The sequence below is a fragment of the Coregonus clupeaformis genome, chromosome 19, assembly GCF_020615455.1.
Source record: "Coregonus clupeaformis isolate EN_2021a chromosome 19, ASM2061545v1, whole genome shotgun sequence".
Classification (NCBI taxonomy): Eukaryota; Metazoa; Chordata; class Actinopteri; order Salmoniformes; family Salmonidae; genus Coregonus; species Coregonus clupeaformis.
In genome coordinates, this window is record NC_059210.1 from 14,722,853 (window position 1) to 14,730,403 (window position 7,551).

Consider the following 7,551-nt stretch of genomic DNA (forward strand, 5'->3'; position numbering starts at 1 on the left):
CGCTCTTATCCAGAGCGACTTACAGTTAGTGAGTGCATACATTTTCATACTACAGTACTTAACTTCTCCCATGATGGATTTTCTAAATACAGTCACAGGTCTTGCTTTTATAAAACTGTTACCAACATATTAAAGTAACAATGAATTACATATTTTCATTAAAACTTTATTTTGATAAATCAATTCATAAAATGTCATTCTTCCACCAGAAGTCCGAACCAAAATCTGGTTGTTAGTTTTTTGATCATGTTTCTACAGATGTGACCCAGCAGTTAAATATTATTTTTTTTGCATAGTTGCTATAGATTGTTTGGTTGTTTAGCAACGAAACCGACGCGTGTACAACTATGGGGCAAAACAGACGGGGTTGGCTTAGATTGTTGACGACATGGAAACTATATTTAGTCGCCAAATGTTTATTGAAAACAAATACATTTACACAATGAACATTTGTTGTCTCTCAAAAACATCGTTACAGTTGTTGGTTAGCTAGCTAGTGAATTTAATGCCATATTAGCATAGACGTGACATCAGTCAAAACACCTCAAAACAAGACACGGTATCAATAACAAGACACAACGAGCTGAAACTAGCCACCTACGATTCCCCACAAGGCAGCTTCTTGTCGTTGTTGATAGCTATATGACGTTCAGAATCATAACAACGCATGTGAATGGTTTGTGTGCGGAGTGTATGGTTGATGAAACAGTGAAGCATGTGTTGATGTGTTGTTGTAAGTACCGGTATGTTGAAGAAAGATTGATGTGTGGGGCTATTGAGGTTGGACGGAGAAGGATGGGGGATTTGAAGGATGGGGGAGGGTTTGAAGGATGGGGGAGGGTTTGAAGGATGGGGGAGGGTTTGAAGGATAGGGGAGGGTTTGAAGGATGGGGGAGGGTTTGAAGGATGGGGGGATTTGAAGGATGGGGAGGGTTTGAAGGATGGGGGAGGGTTTGAAGGATGGGGGAGGGTTTGAAGGATGGGGGAGGGTTTGAAGGATGGGGGAGGGTTTGAAGGATGGGGGAGGGTTTGAAGGACGGGGGAGGGTTTGAAGGATGGGGGAGGGTTTGAAGGATGGGGAGGATTTGAAGGATGGGGGGAGGGTTTGAAGGATGGGGGAGGGTTTGAAGGATGGGGGAGGGTTTGAAGGATGGGGGAGGGTTTGAAGGATGGGGGAGGGTTTGAAGGATGGGGGAGGGTTTGAAGGATGGGGAGGGTTTGAAGGATGGGGTTTTGAAGGATGGGGGAGGGTTTGAAGGATGGGGGAGGGTTTGAAGGATGGGGGAGGGTTTGAAGGATGGGGGAGGGTTTGAAGGATGGGGGAGGGTTTGTTAGAAGTTAGTAAGACTCTTTTTTTATTTTCTTAGTAGTACAGGATTAGTTAGGACGGTTTAGTTTTACTGAATGTTTGTTTCTTTATTGGTTTAGTCTGTAGGATGTGATTGGCTACACAGTAGGTGGAGGCATGACCGCCATAATACCATAGAAGAAGAAGAAGAAGAAGAAGAAGAAGAAGAAGAAGAAGAAGAAGAAGAAGAAGAAGAAGAAGAAGAAGAAGAAGAAGAAGAAGAAGAAAAACGGGAGGAAATCATCGTAAGAGACTGGACTATTGTGCCAGTGTTCAATGTCTAAACTGAAATAGCTAACTAGATATAATGTTAAGTTAAGAATTATTTTGAGGTAAAATGTCTTGCTTTTTGTTGAAACTGTCCCTGGACAGTGATGTTGTTAATGTTAGCTAGCTAACGTGACCTTGGTTAAAAGTTTGTAAAAATATGTCAAATGTGTCAAATGTTTGCTGTATGTAAAATAGTGTGTGCTACAGCTTGGAAGATAAATAAATGTGACTCTGGATGACAACATAATGTTTGTTTTCCTAAAATAGTTCAAACTGCTTTGTGTTTTGTTTCCGTGCCACGACACTAACGAGTATCGTGATACTGGTATCATCCCAGCCCTAATGCTTATGCGCGAGTGAAGTGAGTTCAGAAAAACTGAAAGTAGGCCTATGTATCTTAGAAATAGTCACACTGAGGATCCAAGACATTCGACAATTGTTTTTACGACCTGAGAATTTGCCCACGACTTGAACATTTTGTCTGGGACGGCAAAATCGCAGCATCAGATGGCTAAAATCATACAGTCTGCAAAGGCCTTAAGTAGTTGGAGTAATTCAGTACTCACCCACGGGTCATGGGTCATATATAACAAAACCTTTTGACAGAGCCAATCATTTGAATGACTATTTCACTGGTAAAGTGAAACTGGACAAACTGAGGAGTGAAATGACAACATTTGTGTATTGAAGATCTATCTAATAATGAACGAGAAGGATTGCCGTTTTGAATTTGGTGAAGTTTGTGTGGAAAAGGTGGAAAAATGGTTGTTATACATCAATAATGATAAGCCACCAGGTATAGACAACCTAGATGGGAAACTATTGAGAATGGTAGCAGACTGCATTGCCACCCCTATTTGCCATGTCTTTAACCAAAGCCTAAAGGAGGGTGTGTCCACAGGCGTGGAAGGAAGCTAAAGGAATTCCACTACCTAACAATAGTAAAGCACCCTTTGCTGGCTCTAACAGCCGCCCAATCAGTTTGCTGCCTGTTCTTAGTAAACGGATGGAGAGAATTGTGTTTGAACAAATACAATGCTATTTTTTAAAGAACAAGTTAACAACTGACTTTCAGAATGCATATAGGGAAGGGCCCTCAACTTGTACTGCACTGACACAGATGACTGATGATCGGTTTAAAGAAATGGATAATAAGATGATAGTTTGAGCTGTATTGTTAGATTTCAGTGAAACCTTTGATGTTATTGATCATAATGTGTTATTGAAAAAAACTCACTTGTTATGGCTTTACATCACATGGTTGGAGAGTTACATATCCAATAGAACCCAGAGAGTATTCTTCAATGGAAGCTTCTCTAACATCAGATATGTACACTGCGGTGTCCCTCAGGGCACTTGCCTTGGGCCGTGACGCTTCTTCTATTTTTGCAAATGATTTGCCACTTGTCTTACAAGAAGCTAAAATGACTATGTTTGCTGATGAGTGCACAATCTACACATCAGCACCTACAGCCAGTGAGCTCACTGAGACGCTAAGCAAGGAGTTACAGTCAGTGTCAGAATGGGTCATTAACAATAAACCACTCTTAAATACATCTAAAACTAAAAGCATTCTATTTGGTTCAGCGTTCTTAGAACTGAACCTCAACTGGAGTTGAGCATAAAAGGGTGTGACCATTGAACAAGTTGAAGAAGCTGAACTCCTAGGAGTAACATTGGACGGTCCGTTATCATGGTCAAGTCATATTGACAAAGTTGTTGTGAAGATAGGGAGAGGTATGTCTGTTATTAAAAAGATGTTCTGTGTTTTTGACACAAAGATCAACTGTACTAGTTGTTCAGGCTCTGGTCTTGTCCCATCTTGATGACTGTCTGGTAATATGGTCAAGGTGCAGCAAAAGACCTAGCAAAGCTGCAGCTGGTTCAAAACAGAGCAGCATGCCTTGCCCTTAACCGCACGCAGAGAACTAACATCAACAACATGCATGATAGTCTTTCATGGTTGAGGGTTTGCGGAGAAATTGACTAGTTCTCTTCTAGTCTTTTTAAGAAACATTTGTATGTTGAAAATGTTTAACCGCTTGTATAATTTTTTTGGTACCCAAACCAAAAACAGATTCAATGCAACGCTCAGTTATGTATAGAGCTATGTCATCGTGGAATGCTCTGCCACCAGAGGTTACTCAGTTTTGTGAGCTTTTGATGAAGTTGGTGACCTCAATATTGGGATCAGTCAGTGGCTAGCCTAATCTCGGCTAACCCAGAACTAAAGTATTGCCTAATTGGGTCAGATTATGTTAACATAGTCTGTGCACGAGAGATTAGTGAGTGGGTAATGCTTAGCCTGAGTGTGCTGTCTGGCCAACTATTGCTTGTGATATCAGAGTTGGAAAGACTGCATAAAATCATCTGGAACTCAGGCTGGTGAATACTGAGAAAAGTTCTGGAACTCAGGCTGGTGAATACTGAGAAAAGTTCTGGAACTCAGGCTGGTGAATACTTAGAAAAGTTCTGGAACTCAGGCTGGTGAATACTGAGAAAAGTTCTGGAACTCAGGCTGGAGAATACTGAGAAAAGTTCTGGAACTCAGGCTGGTGAATACTGAGAAAAGTTCTGGAACTCAGGCTGGTGAATACTGAGAAAAGTTCTGGAACTCAGGCTGGTGAATACTGAGAAAAGTTCTGGAACTCAGGCTGGTGAATACTGAGAAAAGTTCTGGAATAGTGCCAGGTTTTCCAGATGCTTAAATCAACAACTTTCAGAGCAGAAAAACAGATAGCCAGAAGAGTTATCTCTGGGTGTAGACAGAAATAATGACGTGTCTGTTCCCTGATAATGTGTAGAGTACTTTCTGACTGCAAGGAGAACTTTTACCTGATAAAACAAAACTTTATCGTATAATAATATGCCATTTAGCAGACACTTTTATCCAAAGCGACTTACAGTCATGTGTGCATAGATTTTTACGTATGGGTGGTCCCGGGGATCGAACCCACTACCCTGGTGTTACAAGCGCCGTGCTCTACCAATTGAGCTACAGAGGACCACGTGACTTCGGGCAGAGAGGTCAAGGGCTATCGAACAATCTGGGCAGAATTGAAATCACAAATCCACCAGACATGTTCTCTTCTTTGTCAAAGGCATGACATTACATGATCCCTTCAGTGTTTTAATTTCCTCAATGTATAGCACAATGTTTAAGTCCTGTATTGATATTCTTGCAAAAGTGATTATCTTCTTTGTGCAGGATACTGGTTACCTCAGACCTACAGGATACTGGTTACCTCAGACCTACAGGATACTGGTTACCTCAGACCTACAGGATACTGGTTACCTCAGACCTACAGGATACTGGTTACCTCAGACCTACAGGGTACTGGTTACCTCAGACCTACAGGATACTGGTTACCTCAGACCTACAGGGTACTGGTTACCTCAGACCTACAGGGTACTGGTTACCTCAGACCTACAGGATACTGGTTACCTCAGACCTACAGGATACTGGTTACCTCAGACCTACAGGATACTGGTTACCTCAGACCTACAGGATACTGGTTACCTCAGACCTACAGGATACTGGTTACCTCAGACCTACAGGATACTGGTTACCTCAGACCTACAGGATACTGGTTACCTCAGACCTACAGGATACTGGTTACCTCAGACCTACAGGATACTGGTTACCTCAGACCTACAGGGTACTGGTTACCTCAGACCTACAGGATACTGGTTACCTCAGACCTACAGGATACTGGTTACCTCAGACCTACAGGATACTGGTTACCTCAGACCTACAGGGTACTGGTTACCTCAGACCTACAGGATACTGGTTACCTCAGACCTACAGGATACTGGTTACCTCAGACCTACAGGATACTGGTTACCTCAGACCTACAGGATACTGGTTACCTCAGACCTACAGGGTACTGGTTACCTCAGACCTACAGGATACTGGTTACCTCAGACCTACAGGATACTGGTTACCTCAGACCTACAGGATACTGGTTACCTCAGACCTACAGGATACTGGTTACCTCAGACCTACAGGATACTGGTTACCTCAGACCTACAGGATACTGGTTACCTCAGACCTACAGGATACTGGTTACCTCAGACCTACAGGGTACTGGTTACCTCAGACCTACAGGGTACTGGTTACCTCAGACCTACAGGATACTGGTTACCTCAGACCTACAGGATACTGGTTACCTTAGACCTACAGGATACTGGTTACCTCAGACCTACAGGATACTGGTTACCTCAGACCTACAGGATACTGGTTACCTCAGACCTACAGGATACTGGTTACCTCAGACCTACAGGATACTGGTTACCTCAGACCTACAGGATACTGGTTACCTCAGACCTACAGGATACTGGTTACCTCAGACCTACAGATGTTGTCTGGCGGTTACTGTATGTATGTGTTTGGTCCTTCCTAATCTTCTTTGTCAAAGGCAGAACACATCTCAGTTCAAAACATTTAAAAATATAAATATATAAAAAAAACTTGCACTTGCTTTTCCTACTAGCACTGATTTAGCTGATTACTACTTTAATGAGGGAAGATGTACTTACTAAGACTGTGATATGTGGATAAGAACGTCTGCCAAGTGACTAAAATGTAAAATGTGAATGTAACATTATCTCTTCAGTGTTTTCATTTCCTGAATGTATCACCTATTTAGGTCAATATTTACACAAAAGTGGTTATCAGCTTTGAGCGCTTCTCACATCAGTTCTCTGGATGTGGTCAAAGGCTTACTGTAGTTCAGGTCTTTACAAGAGATCATAAAACATATTCAAATATATTATTCAAATCCTACCCTGGAGGTCCAGAGTTTGATGCTGATTTTCTGTTCTACCTGATAGTTAATTGCACCCACCTGGTGTCCCAGGTCTAAATCAGCCCCTGAAATAATGAAAAATAGCAGTGGATTCCAGATTTGAAATTGAGGATCATAGAAAAAAAAGTATCTCTGTCCTTTGCATAATCTAATGTCTGGGATGATTTTTTGACAGAGTAAAAACCAACAACAGAGAGATATTTATTATGATAGTCTCTCGTGAAAGACGAACACATTTAAATGCAAGATTTGGTTCTAGTTTGCCAAGATTAGGATTATGGACACTCATATTTCTATTTCTATACTGAACTAAAATATAAACGCTATTTTCCACCGTAATTTGCAAATAAATTCATTAAAAATCCTACAATGTGATTTTCTGGATTTCTTTTCCTCAATTTGTCTGTCATAGTTGACGTGTACCTATGATGAACATTACAGGCCTCTCTCATCTTTTTAAGTGGGAGAACTTGCACAATTGGTGGCTGACTAAATACTTTTTTTCCCCAATGTATTTCTATTTCTATACTGAACAAAAATATAAACGCAACATGCAACAATTTCTAAGATTTTACTGAGTTAAAGTTCATAGAAGGAGATCAGTCAATTGAAATAAATTCATTAGGCCCTAATCTATGGATTTCACAGATAGGCATCTGTTGGTCACACATACCTTTAAAAAAAGGTAGGGCCGTGGATCAGAAAACCAGTCAGTATCTGGTGTGACCGCCAATGGCTTCATGCAGCGCGACACATCTCCTTCGCATAGAGTTGATCAGGCTGTTGATTGTGATCTGTGGAATGTTGTCCCACTCCTCTTCAATGGCTGTGTGAAGTTGCTGGATATTTGCGGGAACTAGAACACGCTGTCGTACCAGTCGATCCAGAGCATCCCAAACATGCTCAATGGGTGACATGTCTGGTGAATATGCAAGTCATGGAAGAACTGGGCCATTTTCAGCTTCCGGGAATTGTGTACAGATCCTTGTGACATGGGGCCGTGCATTATCATGCTGAAACATGAGGTGATGGCGGCAGATGAATGGCACAACAATTGGCCTCAGGGTTGAGCAAACCAACAGTTTCATCAGCTGTCTGGGTGGCTGGTCTGAGAAGATCCCGCAG